Here is a 19,562-nt window from a genome sequence, read left to right as displayed (position 1 = left end):
ACAAAATTTTGAACGATTTGATAGTCACAACTATAAGACATTAAACTAGTCAATTTTATTTTAAAAATAAGTATGAATTACTGTAATACTATTATTATATTGATAATGACTAGATGACTTGCAGTGTCATCTGTTTTGCAAAGCCAAAGTAGCATTTTAAATTACTTAACATTTTCTTTATGCACTAATTATTCTGAACTGAGTTACCTGCTCCCATGCATTGTACCAAATATTTCTTCTACTTTTTGAGTAGATTTCTTCTACTTTTTGAGTAGATTTCTTCCATAAATACCTATTTTAGAGAAATGCGGCAGGGAAGCAAAGAGATGTTGAAATTTATGGGAGGGAGTGTGCATTTTTTGCACTGGAAACATGCCAGAACCAATGTTATGCGGAACTGGATGCTAATTAATAGCATTCCTAAGCTTTATTTTCTGCTTTATAGGCTGATTTTTCAGAATAAACTACTTTTTAGATATTTTAGTTAGTGCTGAAGCTGTTTGGATTAAAAAGACAGCCTGTTCCTGATGTATTGTTCACCAGTGTCTGTAGAAAACTAGATTTCCTCATGGACAGAAAACTAAGTTTAATGAAAGATTTTATAGGGTCAGACCTTAAGAATGTTAAGCCAAAGTTAAAGAGGAAAACCAATTCCTGCTTTCTGGTACAAACCTACTGCACACATTTTAAATGGTTTAAAATTTTATTACTATACTATTGACTTTTGTATTGTTTAAAGCAGGAAGACTCCTTTTCTTTCCATATACACTCATAACAGTAAGTCACTATTGGCTATGTAGCATCTCTTTAGTGTGTAAATTACTCTTCTAGTGAAAAGAGCTGGGTTTTTTTCACTTTATGAATGCTTAGGGACATTTCAAGAAAAGAGGCTTGTTTTATCCTGCTGTCTTTTGTTTTTATATCGTTGAATTTTGTTACTGGGGAAATTTAATTTACCACTTTTAAACTTGGATTGTTAAGAAGATCTTGTTAAACAAGAAAAACTCATATTAAAAAAGTAAGATACAGCAAATTGAACTTTCGCTTGTGATATATGTTATGTACAGTGAAAAACAATCTCTGAAAACTTCATTATCATATGGAATTATAAGCCTTTTTCAGGAAGGCAAATTGAGCTTAATGAAGCTACTTTAGTAAAAGTATTAGGAAAAAAAAAGGCCTCTACCTAACCACTGCTCTTTGCAAGGAAATTACCCAGCAATTATCAATTAAGCAATGACCATTTGTGCTTCAGGTGCATGTCCTTAAATAAACAAGCCCCCATTGGAAACAGCTGGCTGGTCAGAGCAGGATATTTTAGTAGCAAAATATCTTTATAGTAGATTTTTAGGATAAAAACTCTGGGCTGTAGTTAGGGCAGTGGCAAAATGCATCTGGGGAGCTGTCCAGGGCCATCAGAATTTATTAATCTGCTTTAGGCCCTGATGTAATAGGTACATCTTGAAAAGGTAGCAGGTTTAATGAAGCGCTGGGCAGATTGGTTAAGAAAGTGCTAACAATCAGTTAAATTAGTGTAATTTTAAATTTTTTTTTTAAATTAGATAGTTTAATATTGTGCTAGTTCCAGAGGCTACTGTATTATCTGTGTATCTCAAACTTGTTACTTTAAGGAGTTAGGATTTTCTCTCCTGCTGGTAAGGAATGCTGAAGTAGGCCATATTAAATTAATTTTGAGCAATTTTATGGGTATCCTTTTCCTTCAAAACAACATGATGTGTAACAAACCAGAGCTCTAAGAATGGATGGTCCTTACTGGTTTATATTAATGTTTCACTGGAAAGTGTCATGATTTGCAGACCAAAAATATTTTTTGTAGATACTGAAAGCTGCAGTATTTTATGCTGGATAAAAGGATTAGTAGCTTTTATTACAGCATTTTGTTCATGCTTCTTCAAATGATTGTGTTTACATCTAAATCTTCAGAATTGTTTGTTCAGGTTTTGTCAGTTTTTTTCACAGATAGTTGTCTACCACCTCTGAAGTGGATTTAGTAGGTATAAAAACATGGTTTAAGAAAATGAATCAGAGAAACAGTCCAGTCTTGGCTTTGCTTCACACAGTTTCTCTCAGAAAACTCAAGAGAAGCAGCTGTAGGATGTAGGAGATTTTTCTCCTGTCCCCTGTGGAGCTAGGGGGAAATGAAGAGTGCTGTAAGAAGTTAGCAGTACAAGTGCAGTTCCATGAAGTTTTTTGGGGGTTTTTTTGATGCTTAAATCTTTCCCAACTTTATAAATAGAAAGCTGTCCTTGCAAGTCCAGTGCCATTATTGCCACCTTCTGGCAAGCGCAGGGATGGTTCCTATTCACAGTCACTATCCAGCGTTCTGTTCACAGAGGATTTGGACTCACTCTGGAGTTCAGTATTTTCTCTGCTTGTAGCTTTGCACTTTCCTGTTGGAGTCACCTTTTTGGCTTTGGCTTACTGTTTTCCAGCCCTGTTGCTTGCTCCAGGAAGATGTGATTGATAAACACTGAGTTATTCAATGATGAATTTTATTTGAATGGTAAACGCCTCATAAAAAAAGAGTTACTGGGCAAAGGCCGATTATTCCTCCCCCCTCCTTTCTCTTCCTGGTGAAGGCTGTTTTTAGGGATTATGCATCAGCATTTCGGGCTTAAAATGCATGTCAGCAATTAATAGGACAAGTGAGGATTACACAAAAGGCTGTGGAGGTATCAGATGACATTGCAGTGCTGAAATATAAAGGATGAAAGTATCACTGATTTTTGGTATAGAATGTTTGCTAGGAGAAATTGGTTTAAGACTTTGAGTTACACCTAGAGAGAGATATTAATTTTTTATGAATGTACTTATGATGAACTTGAGGAATTTTGCCATTCTGTATCTTCTCTCTTTTAGAAATGCTTAGTTTACAAAAGCTTGCGCTTGTTCAGAAGAAAACTAAAAAGAAACAAAAGGGTGGAGACTACACTGATTATTCCTTGCCACAGCTTTCTTCCAAGAGGATGTCTGAGTTCTGGTACCATGTTCTTTGAAATGAATAGCACATTTCTGACACATTAAATCATATTAATGCTTCCATGGAAATACTAGTAGCTAACCCAAGAACAACTGAGATCTAGCATGTCCATCATCCTCTAGTCTTTTTGATTAAATTAATATACATGGAATGTTTGGGGTTTTTTTTTTGATGGGTACTTGGCTCTAAAATGTTGACATTTGATAGTGACAGTTGTTTTTCATAAATTGCTTAGAATAAAATACTTTCCCTATTCAACAGAATGTAACTTGTGTAATGAAAATGGAAAACAAGAGTACAGAATAAATATAGAAGTCTAGGTCTGCTGGGAGTATAACGGTACTTTGGAAAGCGTTAGAAAGTAGTGGAGGAACTTAATCTTATTTAAAATATATCCTCTTTGTGTTATACCCCTTTTAAAACAATTCTTTGCATTCTGAAATCTGTGCATTCTCTCTAAACCCCAGGTTTTTAACAGAAAGCCTAAGGAAGGGAAAAACACATTACAGAAGCAAGGACTTGAGTGCAGAAGTCAGTTCCAAAAATAACAGTGAACACTTGTGCTGAAATTCTCAGGAAGGATGAAGTCTGAGAATCAGCCTGAAGATGAAGAAAGCTTATGGGAATATGTCAACAAATCTTTCTCTGTTTCCTGGAGGTGACTGCTTGTTCTAACATCCTTTTCATTAATGTGATTTATAATATAAACTCTATACTGACTTCTATATGTAGGAATGAAATAGAAAAAAACAAATTCATTTTCATGTATCTAACATCCAAAATCCTTTCTCTGATAATTTACTTTTCTTCTTGTCTCCTATATTTTTTTTCTCTTACAGAACCCTTTCTACTTTTGTTTAAGCACTAAAAGTGACAATGTTTAAACAGATCAATATCCTTTCCTTTTGTGGGCAGACTCCTATCCTGCCAGATGAGATCTGAATGATCTGTTCAATTTTGCTCCTCCCCGATGTTTCATTAACATATCTTACTTTTCAGATAGATGTCATTAATTTTTCTTGAGCACACTGATAACTTTTGCTCCAAGGGAAGCGACAATAAATATATGGGAGAGAAAAGTAATAATTCTAATTTCTTTCCCACTCAAGATGGAAACTATTATTCTATTGGATCTAATTACTAATTGTAAAGTAGGAATATTACATGTAATTTATTTCATCCCAGGAAGACAATGTGCACTTTTCAAACTTGGCCTTTATGCCAATGATTCTGTGTTATGTCTTAACGTGCATCTTGCTAATAACGCAAAACTATTTTTTATCATCTTACATTGGGGATGAAAAACATTAATCAGTCTACTTTAGAACTCCAGTGTAATAGCACAATGTGTTTCTAGCTATTAATTTATTTAAGAAATGTCTGTTCTGTGTTTCTCCCTAGCCCTTGATGTGTTTATGTGCACGTTGTTCTTGGAAGGCCAGGGACATTTTGTCCGGGGATTTGAGGAGCGATGTGGATGGATGCCACGCTCGGAGCCTGTTCTCATATCTCCTATCAACACGTGAGTTTGTGATTAACTTGATCCATGCAAGTGGAGCCATTGATTCTAGGCTAAGCAGAAGCCTGGATATCTTCTTGAGTTAAGGCCTCAGGTTGGAAGAGAACCAGTAAATGTTATCAGCCAGAAGCAACAGTTATTTTAAGATGCAAGGAGGTACTCTAAGGAATGGTTCACTAGATCATTTGGGACCTATTTCCACATATTGCTCTGAGTAGATGTTCTTGCTCAACTTCTAAAGCCATGTGGCAGGGGGGTAATGGTGGTGTGTGAGCAGCAAGAAGTATTCACTTAGAAGTAGTTTAACTGAGTACCTGTTAAATGCAACTTCCCAGAAGCAGGTAAGCATACTTACAGAGGAAAAAAATGTGTACAGTTTTAAGTTTTCAGGAATTCCTTCTCACAACATCTTCTAAAACTGGTATTCCCTGATAAGTTAGGGTGGTTACACTGGAAGATATTTGATTTAGTATTTCTAACCTGTGTTGTTAATGGAATCTAGACACAGCAGCAGCAAGCTAATACACTAGAAATGCTATATGGTGAGCTGCCTGGAAATTTTGGGATTTGCACTTAATAGAACAATATTTACCATCCTCAGAGCGAGTAAGATGGCACAGTGTACGGAATTAAATTGTTCTCTCTCAGTAAAGATGCATGTGGATGTGTGCTTGGAGTTCTGAGCTGCTTTCGTTTGCCAAAGCAGTCAGGTGCTGTTGGTACCTCGTGGTCCCTGCTGCTGGAATTGCCCTCCATGCTGCAGTGTGTTTGTCAATAAAACCATTTCTAGCTGCAAGCTCAGCCTTGGGAAGTCAAGTGGTGTTTTTTCCGGCTTGCACGTGGCCACTGAGAGAGCTACTGCTGGCACCCAGTCAAGAATTCTGTTGATTCAGAAGCCAGTAAAGAAACTCTCAGGACTGTGTTGCCTCTGCAAGTAGGAGTAAAAGTTTATTTATATCTGTCAAGTGACTATGCATGAGTACAGATCAGACCATTCAAAAGAAGGAAGGTGCAGCTTTCACAAGTGACTCCTTGTTATCTCACCGGGCTCTCATTTGCACCTTAGCAGATAATTTTAGAATTTTAGGGTGGATGTATGGTAATTCATAATGTGCTGGAAACACAAAACTTCTAAGAGAAACACCTTTAACTAGTTAATAACAAGTTATCATTTAGGCATAATTCCTTTGTGTTAGTCAAATATAACAGAAGCAACAAACCAGATTCTCATGTTTTTACTCTGACGTGCTTCTAATATTGAGTAATTTTTAAACAGTGCTAAGAGTCATTGTGCTTTCTAATATAATCTTTAAAAACTAGGTTTCTTTCTTAATTTATCTGTGCCATTTTTGTGTAGTATCTGTACCTAAGGAATACAATACTGATAATAATCTGTCTGAAAATGTAGTGATGGAAACCTTTCAACCCTTGTGGTGACCTGTTTCATTGCTTAGCTGTGCTGTTGGATTTTTTTCAGGAAGCTTAGCCTGAATTTCCCTTGCTGTTCTGTTCATTCAGCAGTGCACAGAAAAATATGAGGGTTTACCTTTCTTTTGTGTAATTTTTATTTTCCATGGGCATATAAACAGAGCATTTCTTTGTAAACAGATGTTTGTGAAAGACATTTAAACACTATGAAGGACACCTGAAATCCTTTGAATTCATATATGTGTGAATGGCCATGTCAGTTCTGCAAATATTTTTCCTAATATGTTACCTCTATTATGAAAACACTTGTATAACTTGCCCTCAGAATGGTTCAATCCTATTTGATTGATTGCTAATAGGCTATTATTCCTGATTAACTAGAGAATAGCCAGTTTAGTTGGAACTCTTACTGGCCATTGAAACTGTAGGAATACAAAAGGAAAAAACAGATTTAGAAATTATATGTCTAAAATAAGAGCAAGCACTTCTGCAAAGCATTTCAAAGCTTGGAAATTAGTGTAGAAGTCAGAAAAAATAATTTTGCCCAGAAATTAAATTTAAGTAGACTGAAAATTTTGAAGAGAGAATTTTGACTCTCTTTTGCCAACCTTTATAGCAGTTTTAATAAAATTTAATTCTCAGACAACTGAGAAACTTCTAAAACAGCCATTCATGATCCTGACAAGTGTTTGGAGAACTCTTTTGAGTGTTGTAATGTTTGTTGTGAACAATTTGTGGAACAATCCATTTTAATTGTGTCTTAAAACCAGTTTTGATATTACCATCCTAAGTAGACTCTGCCAAGGGTAACAACCATGAATGACACCAAAATCCTTTTTTCACTGGAGGTTATAATAAGTTTGTTTCTCTATCACTTACTCAGTTTTGTATATGTAAAACTACAGCTTAGGCAGGTGAAGATGAGTAGTTGCTAATTCTAATATTCCAGATTTGAGAGGTTTTTCTATTGTATCCTTTTTAATCTCCTCTTTCAAGTTACCTGCATGCATCTGATGTTGTAGCAAAGGAGCCTGATAGTTCTTTTTGGAGGTTTTTATGTGTTCTGGGTAGGATTGTTCTGTAGCTGTAGCTAAATTTTAATGGCAGAGAGCAAAGAGACCTGCTTTGACCTTAAATATCCAAACAATTTCCGGACTGACCTGATAAAGGTGATGTTCACTTATATTCTCTGCCCTTTGCTAACGGAGTATGAAACAAGAACGTTCTGCAATTTTCCTTCCTTCATTTATAGGAAAAGTGTTAACACATTCCCATAACATACCCTCACAATTTTTCCATGCAAATAACCAAGCAGGAAAACATCAGCAGAGGGCACTATTGAGTTATAAATAGAATAACAATACCTTGACATAAAAAAAAAATAAAGTGTTGCCATGTGTTTTCAGTTTCCGTTCATATAATCACAGAGTAGTTTACAATGAAAGGGGTTCTGGGGGTCATTGGGTCAATCCCTGCCTCAGAGAGCCAAATTCGAAGTTAAATACAATTAATATGGCCATGGTAATTTCTCTACGTTGTTGGATCACCTGTAACAAACTGCAATCAGGTTGTTTTTCTCCAAACCACATTTGTGAGGCTGGATGCAGAGCATGCCCAGAGCTGAAGCATAGTTATTCTGTATGAGTAAGACCAGAAGAAAATTGTTTAACCATTTCTGTTTCCAGAGTCAGTAAATAGGTTTTTGAATGGTTGCTCCTCAACTTTGATAAGGATAGGCAATCATTAAAAAAAAACATGTTTTATCTCTTACTTCTGTAGGGCAAGATTGATTAGCATGGCAATTTCAATGTAGGTGCTGTTAAAGCAGAGTACTGTTGATTAATGGGTTTTTAAAAATTATAGTTTCTATAGTATTTCTTACTCAATGGTATGATTTTATTTCTTTCCAATCACTCTACTGAAGAGTTGAGGTAGATAGCAACAGGAAGATTTTACAAGTGAGTACTGCTCTCAGTTTTAAAACCTTTTTTCCCAAAGGTACTGTATTGAATGTGTGGACAAATTTATGGAAAGCAGAGGCTTCTTCAAATCAGTGAGTTTTATTAAGGAAATTTTTTCTTGTTTTAGTATGTCCTAGCCTGTCATCATCACTCGAATTAATTCCAATTCCTTTTTTTCGGTCTAGTTGCTTACATTAGCTGAAATTTTATTGGCTAAAATGGTAAACTGTTGAATTTTGTAGGATACGGCATTTTCCTTTAGCTTATCCAATTCCGCAATGCTTTTCAAGAGCATGTTTGTGACAAAATTGCAGACTTCTAAGCTGAGGAAAAAATGTCTGTTATAAAATACCAATCACAGTGCTACTTTAGGGAGTTTGCTGACACTCATGTCACATTAAAGAACTTCTGATATTTACTGAAACCACTGGGATGCACTAATGATTTGTATAATTGTGTTAAAGCAAATGTTTCACTACTGTCTTCAGTATAAGAAGCAATATTGTTACATCTTTGTCTAGTTTCCACCTTTTTTTAACAAACTATTAGTTACAGTATTTATTCAGACAAAATATTTGTGATTTTGCATATTACATAGGGCTGTTGAAAAGGGTAACATCTATTTTGTTAATTCTCTTTTCACTCCTAGAAGAGTTAATATTTTAGTTGTTGTTAGAGTAAGACAATTTTTTGCCTACCCTTGTGGATTTTGAACTAGAACAACTTCTAAAGAGATTTTTGGCCTCTTAAAAGCCCTTTCCCCCTGACTTAATCAACTCTTTTTGAATGCTATTCAGCTAAAATTTTAGCTCCGGTGAGATGCTGAGCTATCCCTTTAACACAAGCAGTCGGGTTAGTGAAATGTCAGTTTAGATTCCTGGCAGCTCTCCAAAGAAATTCGTTTTACCAGGCAAATGGCCTCCTGAGCCACAGGCAATTGGGAGTGCTGCTGTGTGCCTGTCCTTGCAGGATTCAATCCCAGCTGGTGTGGGATTCTCTGGAGGCTGGAAAGGGCTGCAGGGAGCTGAGGTGGAAGTGCTCTGTTATCAGCACCCAGCAGAGCCAGGGCATGGTGAATGTTTGGATTGTGGTCAGAACCTGGGCAGAATTACGAGCTCTGCAGTGTCTCTGGTTCCTGGAGCAGCAGCAGCCGGATCTTTCTGCCACTGGTGAAGTGTCTCCTTGGTGCAGCAGTTGGAGGCAGGTCCAGTTGAGCAAGCAGGGTGTGTTGATCACTGATAAGTTGATTTTGTCTTTGATGGATGGGGATGTTTGCCATGTAGGAATGATATAAAGTCAGAAAATATGCTCCCAACTAAAATGGTTTTTTTTAAAAAAAAACCCAAAACATTGTTTTTAAAAACTCTACAATATTCCTGGTTTCAACTCTTTATTTTTCGGTTAGGTAACATCAGTAAAGCTTTTATTTTTTCTATTTTATTTGAAAAATAAAAATCGCTGTTAAACATGCGGCTGAGTAATACAAGTTGTCAAAGAGAGGTAGGCATGAACATCTGTGAAGGTGATGTGGTGTTTTAGTGTTGGAATGGTGGCATGGAGATGAGTAAGTTCTTGTGTAGTGAGTTTTGAATGATGTGGAAGATTTGGGGCACAGAAGAATTAAAGATCACTTTAGGACAACTGCTAATGACAACACCGTCTATTCTGAATGCTGATCCAGACTGAAGAATGACTGTGCTTTAAACAGCAAAAAAATTACAGCTGGGCAGTCTCAGCAGTGGTGGTGTGGGAAGGGCCTCTACCTTAAACTTTTGTATCTCCTGCAGAAAATGTAGCTCAAAAGGGATACAGGTGAGAATGATGAGGGACTGACCAAAGCTTAACAATGTGAAAGGTTTACTCTTGACTCCTGGGGTACAGTGGTGACCACTGTAAACAGCATATTCAGCACTCCTGATGGCAGTGCTTCCTGCAGTGAGTGTTGGAGTGTTCTTGGTGAAAAGGATTTCAAAGTCACACATTGGATCATCCAGTTACTGAAAGGAGTTGAGATACATGAAATTATATGGGAATAGGTTGAATTACACCTGGCAGACTGCAAAAGGCACAGGTTCCTAGTGCTTTTGGACAGGTACTGCATCTACAAAGCAGTGAGTAATTGTTTTAGCCATCACTTTGTGACATCAGTGTTACCCTGACTGATTAAAATCAAGCACATAGCACTACAGATCCTTCATGCAACTTCCTGTGTTTTGGTGTTCCTCTTCCTCCCCCCACCACAAACGCAAGCACGTTGCCCTCAAATGGCTGCCAAGAAGTTTGGGACTCACATAATGAGTTCTATTGTGTATAGTCTTAAAAAACCCCCAACAACTAGAAATTGCACACAGTTGTGTAGTTTTACATGACAAGTTTTACTTCGCCTTCATAGGAAATTAGAGTGAGAATTTTGTGATTTTCTTTTGTTACCTAAATATTGTAATGTTGCAGTTCTTTGCTGACTTTTACTATCAGGATGACCAATTACTCTCTTGCTGAGTTTATATTCTGTTGCTATTCTAATGGGATGAGTGAAGAGAAGAGGATATTGTTTATTTTTACTTTCCTCTGTAGTGCTTTGGTTTGTGACACTTCTCTCTGAAATTATCCATATGTTTCCTTAGGAGTTTTCAAGGAAGACTTAAGTTCACTATTACACAAAAAAGGATGATATCCAAGGTGCTGCTCTTGTTTTGGCAAACTGAATTTAGATCCAAAAATTCTGTTTAAAATAAAATCAGTGGGATTTATGTCAAGGTTGCTTAAATGCTTTGTACATTGTGGAACAAGTTAGAATGAATTTAAAATCTTTCATTTCCCCAAATTTATTCTGAAAGGAAAAAAAAAAAAGAGTGAGGGAAGGGAATTTCTTATACACACTTGTAGGAGCCCTTACAAACAATGTTTCTTGAATTCCTGGAATTAAAAGCAACTGTGTGTAGTGCATCTTCCCAAATCCATGCAGCTAATTATTTACAATAAACTTTCTAAACGCAAACAGACAAGATTAGTATGTCTCATAAGAGGAGCTTTACAAGGATGCTCTATCTCTGATGTGGAAACGAAATTGATAGGAACTTCCCATTTCTTTCGGGAAGACTGGCAGTGGTTATAGTGGATTATCTATTGGTTCTTTTATTTGGGATATGTTGAAAGAGCAACTGTATAAAGGAGGGAAACAAGACTTTGGCCTTTCTTTCAATTATTCAATTATTTAAAAGAAATAAAAAGTTACTTTTTGGCTATATTTTCAAAAGGAAGGCCAATGGCATCTTAGCCTGGATCAGCAATACTGTGGCCAGCAGGACCAGGGCAGGGATTGTCCCTGTGCTGGGCACTGGTGAGGCCACACCTCGAGTGCTGTGCCCAGTTCTGGGCCCTCACTGCAAGACAGACACTGAGGGGCTGGAGAGAGTCCAGAGAAGGGCAATGGAGCTGGGGAAGGGTCTGGAGAGTCCTATGAGGAGTGGCTGAGGGATCTGGAGGTGTTTAGCCTGGAGAAAAGGAGGATCAGGGCAGAACTTACCACTCTCTACAGTGATCTGAAAGGAGGGTGTAGCCAGGTGGGGATCAGTCTCTTCTCCCAGGCACCCAGCAACAGGACAAGAGGAAAAGGCCACAAACTGCCCCATGGAAGGTTGAGGTTGGACATCAGGAAAAATTCCTTCACAGAAGGGATTGTTAAACATTGGAATGGGCTTCTTGGAGAGGTGGTGGAGTCACCATCCCTGGAGGTGTTTAAGAAAAGACTGGATGTGGCACTTATTGCTCTGGTCTGTTTGACGTGGTGGTTATCAGTAAAAGGTTGGACCTGATAATCTTGAGGGGGGTCTTTTTCCCACCTTAATGCTTCTATGATTCTGTGCTTCATACAATATTCTGGAGGCAAGATTTGGAATACAAGATGCTTTACAGTCTGAGTGAGAAAAAGGCTTAAATGGATTTAAATGCTGTGGTCTGTATGGCAACTTACTGCAGCCCCTAAAAATTTAAATACAGACATGAACTAAGCTGGATGGACAATAAGCAGCAGTGTCAATGTTGTCTTGTTATGACTGCTATGACTGCAAAAATAGTTAGATTTTTATTACCATATTCACAAGCTTTTGTCAACTTTGTAGAATTCTTGCATACATAAAATGGTATGTGTAGTGCTACAAGAAAACTTTCATTTGAAAAATAAACCTACAACTGAGCAGATGAGGAACACCTGGAAACAGATGAAACTCTATGCTGATTGTTTAGATGTTGCACTTTCTTGTTATGCTTATGAGCTGCTAAGCAGTTTGTTAAACCCATTTCGGAGTGCAAGACTTTTTACACGAGGGTGGCTTTGAGCCAAGACCTGTGCTGGAGGCTGGGAAGTGAGAGGCAGCTGCTTCTCCTGGTGAGAAGCTGGAGCCAGCAGTGTGGGATAGAGAGTGTGGTGGCATCTCTTGGAGTGTGTGTCTGGACCATGGTTATCCCCTCATTAGGTCAGGTCTGAGGAATGAGGCTGACTGTGGCTGAAGAAATGCAGCTTCTTAAAATGAGTTTGTGTCCCAGATGCAGAAGGGTTGGAAGAAAGGGGCAGTAAATCAGTAACAGGGTAGGAGTAGAAGTCTGGTTTGCTGTGGGCAGGCAAAACACAGGAAATCCTACCTCATGTATGTGAGTGATAGAGGTGGTGAGGAAAACCTCCCAAAGGATGAAAGCTCCAGGGAGGTGGTGGAGCCAATTTTGTTGTTGATCCAAAATTGGCTCCCTTTAACGTTGTTTTATAGTGGTCAGATCTGTTTGGGAAGGTGGAGGATTGAGTTTAAAATCTCAGACATAGAAACTGAACTGTCTTCTAAAAAGGGGTCTGCCATATTTGTTTTGTTCTTGTAAACTTCATGTTTGCATGAAAATAATTGAAAGCATATGTTATATATATGCCTGTCTCGGACTGTCTTGCCCCATGTTACACTTAAAAATCAGTGTAAATATGTTTGGGGGTTGTCTGGCTTTGATTTTTGGATTTTGCAGGTGTTTTTTTTTTTTCCCCTTGGTCTTTATTGAGTATCTGGAAAGAGCTGGTATGATGAAGGTTTGCTTTGGAGCTGTTATGATCTGGGAAGTTATGTAGTGTTGTAGATGACAGCAAAAAGCATTTGCAAGGTGTTTGTAGATAAATTAAATTGTTTTCAAACATATTGAGGTGTGACTTGCAAGATCAAAAAGTTCTGACAGCACACAAAGGAAAATGGTAATGCTTCCATGAGAGTTAAGGCCAGGCCAACTTATTTAAACTTTACAAAAAGAAGCTTACAGCAGTTATGTCTTAGTAAGCTGAAATGTATGAAAAAAGAAGGCATTTTGAGATGAAAAGAAGTGCTGGCATTCTTGAGGGCTCATCTGTGCCCTTCTAATTTATCATTTAATGTAATAAAATATCTCCTATATAGGATATGGAGTACAAGTCAAAAATAGCAGCAGATCTAGTAGACCTGACTGTATTCTCTGTAGGGAAAAACATTTAGAACTCTCATTAGTCATAGAATGGTTTGAGTTGAAAGGGACCTTAAAGATCATGTAGTTCCAATCTTCAAGGATATTTGTCAGAAGAGGATTTTAAGATGATGAGAACGGTTGAATACCTGGCAGCACTGATAGAACAACGTGTGCAGGCAGTTGCTGTGGGTGAAGCAACAGATGCTCAGAGAAGCAGCTATTTATGACAATAGCAACTTACAATGTAATTAAGTGAAACATGCAGAGAAATAGCAGAACAGCTGAGAAGTTCTGAAGGTTTCTGAGTACTACAAGGCACATGAAATACATCAGTTTATCCATTTAGAAACTCCTGTGACCTTCTGTGTACCTTGTATGACTTGGCCACTGGAGTACTCAAAAAAGAGCAACTTTTAAAATCATAATTGACAAGCAAGCCTGGTCCCCTGACTGTTGGTGATTTTCCTTTTGCTGGGTATTCAGCAATTGTTTAATTCTCACAATTCAACAAACAAACAAAAAACCCCTCCACCAACACACAGAGAAAAACAAGAGAAAGACTTGGAGAAATGCAATAAAACTATATTCCAATTTTTTGTCCTTTTTTTTTTTTTTTTTGTCTTTTTAAGTTTTTAAAGTTTCTGTATGGAATTCACTGGTTTAGAGTTAAAACTGAGTTTCAGTGAACGAAGCATTTGCAAATGGAGCCTACCCTAATGGGATAAGTAAACACCTCTTAATGATTTCTTGCTTAGCTCTCTCTCCACTGCTGCCTCCTGTCCTCCCACCCCATGCGGGCTGCCTGACACTGCCACTTAGCGGGGTACTAAAGAAGGAGCCAAGAGAGCTTTGCCTTGGCACACTTTTGTTGGCTGCCTTTGGGTTTCAGTGATGAAACCCAGAGAGGAAACAGAACCCAAGAGCTCGACAGTCTGGCAAGAGTGCTGCAAAGCATCAGATGTGTAAGGCATCCTACTACACTCAAGTTTTCCTGAGACAGTTCTTTCCAGACAAGTTGGGAGTGGTGGAGTGGAGCATGATGTGTGGTTGGATTTCTTGGTTTGGTTGGTTTTTTTTAAAGTCTGAGTTTGAACTGCAAAATCTGTAGGATGTTCAGACTTGAACTCTTGTAACTGATAATAAAGCAGCAGTGTAAGGATTTTCCTGTGTATCAAACCAGTAAAGAAAGACAGCAACTGGAAATAAATAGGATTTTTGAAATCAGGTACTGTTAGTTTATAACAAAGAAGGTTGGTTACTTTGATTTTTCCTGTTTGGCTTGGGGTTTTTGTTATTGCATAAATATTTTTGTTTGTTTTGTTTCCTCAGGAGTTAATTATAATTGTGTTTTCTTGCTGTTTAACAGGCTAATATTTATCCTGGTCATAATTAACATGGGTGAATTCTTTATGGCAATACAATCATGTTACAGCAAGTGCAACAAAAATCCACAGTGATGACAATGATATTTGTGACAGTTTATCTGTAGCTGATAAAACACACTTTTACATGTATGTTTTAATTATGCTCACACAGACTCATTAACATGACATTTATGTGCTTCTGTTTTTCTAAAGGAAGCAGTTTGATAGATAAAAACCGTCTCAAACAGCAAAGGGAGAAACTTAATCCACTGTTTAACTACATTTTTTTTTAATGAGGAGAAAATGAGTCATAACTAAGGCATGGGGAGAAAGAGATAAATAAAAGCTGCTCACAATAGTTGATAATAATTACAAAAAGTACAGTGCTGATCTTGGGATTTGACTGTTGAGAATAATACATTTAATAGCAACATTCCTTGCTAAAGTCATCAGAATGAGTGTCAAAATACATAATTGGGAATGCAGATATTCCTTCTGGAAAAAATCATCTTGAAAGACCTTCTTCTCACTGTGGACTGTGCATAGAGCTGTGAACAGGACAGCAATGTTCATGTCATCTGTCCCTTGAGGCTCTGTCCAGCTGTCTCTAAACTGAATGCCAAAGTTTTTGCTGGCATCACTGAAGTGGAGAGGGGCCTCAGATATGTGCATTTTCCCTGTGGACATGGATAACACTTTCTTTTTTCCTGCATCCAAAAATGTCAGTTGCGATATTTTCTAAGTGCCATTATTTTTTCTTCCTGTCTTCCTCTTCTGTCTCACCTGCAAGAAGCCTACATCCAGTCAGGATCCATGTGTATCTCTCTGTTCCTGGCATAAATTTACACTGGTTTCATTTAAATGTAGGATTGCCACCATAAGGTGGAAGCACATATAAAATTTGAACTTTTCTCCACATAAATTTATTACTTTTACCTTAATTTTATAGAATATGTATGTTAGTGTTTAGTAGTGAAAACTGGTTATTTACTTTCAAAGGGCAGTGTCAAAAGGGAAAAATTTGCTAAGATAAACTTGCTCTTTTTTGTTTTGGCACATAAGGTAATCATAACAATGCTTTTGGTGGAAAAATATTGTTAGGGCAGCTATGCATAAATGATAAATTACATGGACTGGATTTTAATGGAAATGGCTTTTTGTTCTCAGCTTTGCTTCTATTTAATGTGAAGGGAAGCAATGCAAACTTGTTCTTCAGCCATTTTCAGGAAAAAAAATAGGACTTTTTTGTTACTTTTTTTTTTTTTTTTTTTTTTTTTTTTTTTTTGTTGTTGTTGTTGTTGTTGTTGTTGGTTTTGTTTTGGTTTTGTTTTTGTAAATAAATCCAAACAACTTCAGTAAATAATAGAGGGAGAAGGAGGAACAGGCAGAGTGTTAACTTCTGATCGTACTCACCCATCTGTGTTCCATGGCAGTGTTCCTTATTTAATTAACAGTAGCACACAAAGATCATAACATTGTTGTTTCTGACATTGCAAAATTAATATTTTTCCTGTTCTGAAGAGCTGGCAGTCTAAAAATGCTTCCTCTTGGTATATTTATATTTATATAGTCAGTGAGAATAATTTGAGAGAAATTGACCTAAATAATATCACCAAACAGATATCTTTGCCAAGTAAAGCTGGTTTAAATATTTAAAAGCATGGAGATGTATTGTCAAAGGGACACAGATATTTGCTTCAGCCTCTAGAAAGCTCTGTGCATGACTTGGTGCACAAATACCTATAGGGTAAGGACTTCAATAGTACTGGATTAAATCTAGTCAGCTACAGTGTAACAAATAGATTGCTGGAAAAAAACCTGTAAGGTAGCAAAGGTCTCATTTGAGATGTAAAATAAACCAGTTTTATATTTTAGGGAGAAGAAGATTATTATAATAAAATACTTTTAATGAAAATAAATATTGGTAAATAATACTATTCTATTTATGCAGCAAAAAAGATTTCAAAATACAGCCCATGCTCTTGGAAAAAAATCAAATTTAACAAAGGATTTTTCAGAGCAATGTAGAAGAAAAGCAGAAAATCCAACTATTACTGAGACTATGATGAATTAGAATAATTTTTCTGACATCTTCCCAGGCCATGGGAACTTTTGCCTTCAAAATAAATCTAAATCCAAACTGAAGTGTCATCTCTATTTCATACCAGGTAAAACCATTTAGGAGAGATATTTAAAGCAGTAGAAAGAAAACTGTAAATTTGGCTGCCAAGGCTTCAAGCAGCCCAGTTGTAACTTTCTGATAGTGAAAAACTTAGAGAGGTTTCCACAATGCCTGCTAAAGGTTAAAATCCTTTCCAAGCTGTGATGGAGAGCAGATGTTCAGCAGGTAGAATGTAGAAACAAGAAAGAATCAAGTCTTCCATATAAACATTACCAGATAAACATATAACTATGTAAGAATTTAGGTATAGTAAATTAGAATGCTGCATCATCTGTCATTTTGTGAAATGGACAGAAGATGTCTTGTTTACCTCATTGAAGCCATTATATGTTAAGGAAGAACACGACTTCATGAATACATTTAGAAATTACTGATGTGCTAAAATGTTTTGACTAGAGCACTCATGGAATTTAAGTAATTTGAAACTTGTGTAGAGACTTCTATGTAAAACAAGTAGAAGAAAAGATTCTTTGAATAGGAACACTTTTGTCCTGTCTTAGCAAGAATAAAATATTACTACTTCTAAACTATACAATGTCATGTGAGTCATTATGAAACCTGCCTTTTTTCAGGTGACAAATGCAATAATTTTACCTTGGCAATGGGTCCTTCAACCATAAGCAGGCAAAAGAATTGTCGCAGATATTGCATGCTACTGGCAATAATTGTATCCCCTCCAAACTTCAACCAAAACCTATTTTAAAGTAGCCAAGGGGTCTAAGATTAGGCCTTCACAAAATGATATATAGGAGGCTTTTTTTTGCTTAAAGCCTCTTAAGCAGATGTTAACTGGTGCAGTTGCAAACTTGTGTTTATATGTTATGTTGTTTATATTGGTGCCCCAAATTTTATAAACAACTACGATTAAAAGACATTCTTCTGGCATTGTGCTGCCTCCCATTGCCAAAGATACATTTGTTTCCACTGCTTTTGGATTTGTATTATCCTTGTTTAACAAAAAGGAGTGAATAACTTCCATAAGCCTTCAGAAATCTCTGTTAATTTCTCATGGCGCTTGCTGGGCCTGTCCATGTGTTTCTCCCAATCTTTCCCAGCCCTGTCTGTCCTTGGAACCTTCTTAAGCAATTGAATTTTTAAGTTTTGTTGGGAATGAATGGAATAATCACATGTGGCTTCATGGTTTTGGTTTTGCTTCATTCTTCCTGAAACATGGCAAAAGAGAAGCTCTGTTAATCATATCCATGTCATCCAAAACATCTCTGCCCAACATTTTTCTTCCCTAAGCTTTCAGCTGAATAGGATTTACACAGCTGACCTTGTCACCTTTTAGAAGAAAATCGTTACTTGGGTCTGGCAGAAACCCTGAGTATTTAAAAGAGTGCTTGCATTGCTTTTGGATCATTGTCCTCTGAAGCATGACTAAACCTGGGAAATAAAATCAATAAAATGCAGAAGCACATAGTAACAGAGTTTATAAAAACAAAACAAATACCACAATCCAGCTGATAGACAGGTCTCATCCTTCTCTTCTCAGTAGGTGTATTTTCAGACACGACACTTGCATTTGTTAAAAACACTTTCTTCATCCAGTCTTTTGGTTTCATTTGAATTAAAAGCAGTCTGAAGTTAAATGGGACCAGCTCTCGTTTTCACATTGTAAACAAAGGAGATGTTTATCAGCACTTGTGTATTTCACTGTACATTTTTCACACTGTTGAATTTTCAAAGCATTTACTGCTATAAAACTGGGCCCATTTTTAAAGAAGAGCTCTGGCATTAACAAATTTTGCTGGCGGAGGTATAAATGGGGTGCAAGGTAAATTTCATGTGGTTTCTCATTATTTTTCTGATTTTCTTTCTAGTAAAATTAGCTTGCAACAAGTTTAAATGATAAGTGAATGTTCTGATTTCTTTCTGCCTTGCAGGAAATATTTAACCATATACAATATTGTTATTGTAACAATATCCAATATGACAACAGCTTAGTTTTAATGAGTGATAAAATGCACTGTATTGCTTGGCTTCAAACACTTTAGATTTCTAGGATAATTTTTCATTGTATGCTCAGGTATTCAGTTTCCTCTTTGCTTAAAATGAAGCTTCCATGTGCATGGCGTTCACAGTAAATATACCAAATCTGTTCACTGGCTTTGGATGTGTGGAAAAAAACTAATATATTAGCATGTAAAATGGTTTGACCATTGGAAGAGTACTTTATAAGAAACAGGCAACTTTCAGATATGCTTTAGTCAGTGCTCCCTTTGTGTATAGCCCAATTTTAGTCCCCTGGGGAAAGATTTACTAAGCACAGAACCAATTTCTCTCATTTTCTGATAGAAGTCACATTTCTGAGTTTAACAGAGAACTGACCTTGAATTGGAAAACATTATCTAATTAAAAGTTAAAAATCACAATGTCATGAAGGTTAGTCATTCTGAGCAAAAATAGTCAGAAAGATGAGGAAAAGGAAATAAAGATAGATGAAACAATGAAGAATTATTAAATCAAGAAATTGAATGCAAAGAAATTGGGATGGCAGGCAATATTAAGAGAAACAATGCAGGACCAGAAGTCTTAATCTTGTTTTTTTGAGCTAAATATGAGTGATAGTTGAGGAGAAAGGTATGACTTTGAAGACATTTGGAGTTGAGTTATTTAGTGCAATCACATTGCA

General features: G+C 36.7%; 1 protein-coding gene across 1 annotated transcript in view; it reads left to right on the top strand.

The window, feature by feature from the left end:
* The window catches only part of IRAG1 (inositol 1,4,5-triphosphate receptor associated 1), a 141,968-nt gene that overhangs the window by 43,978 nt on the left and 78,428 nt on the right, over positions 1-19,562 (top strand). The window lies entirely within an intron of this gene.

This window comes from Zosterops lateralis (genome assembly GCF_965231275.1).
Source record: "Zosterops lateralis genome assembly, chromosome: 6".
In the NCBI taxonomy this organism is placed as follows: domain Eukaryota; kingdom Metazoa; phylum Chordata; class Aves; order Passeriformes; family Zosteropidae; genus Zosterops; species Zosterops lateralis.
The sequence above is the reverse complement of the archived record's forward strand: the minus strand, read 5'-3'. Positions and strand labels throughout refer to the sequence as shown.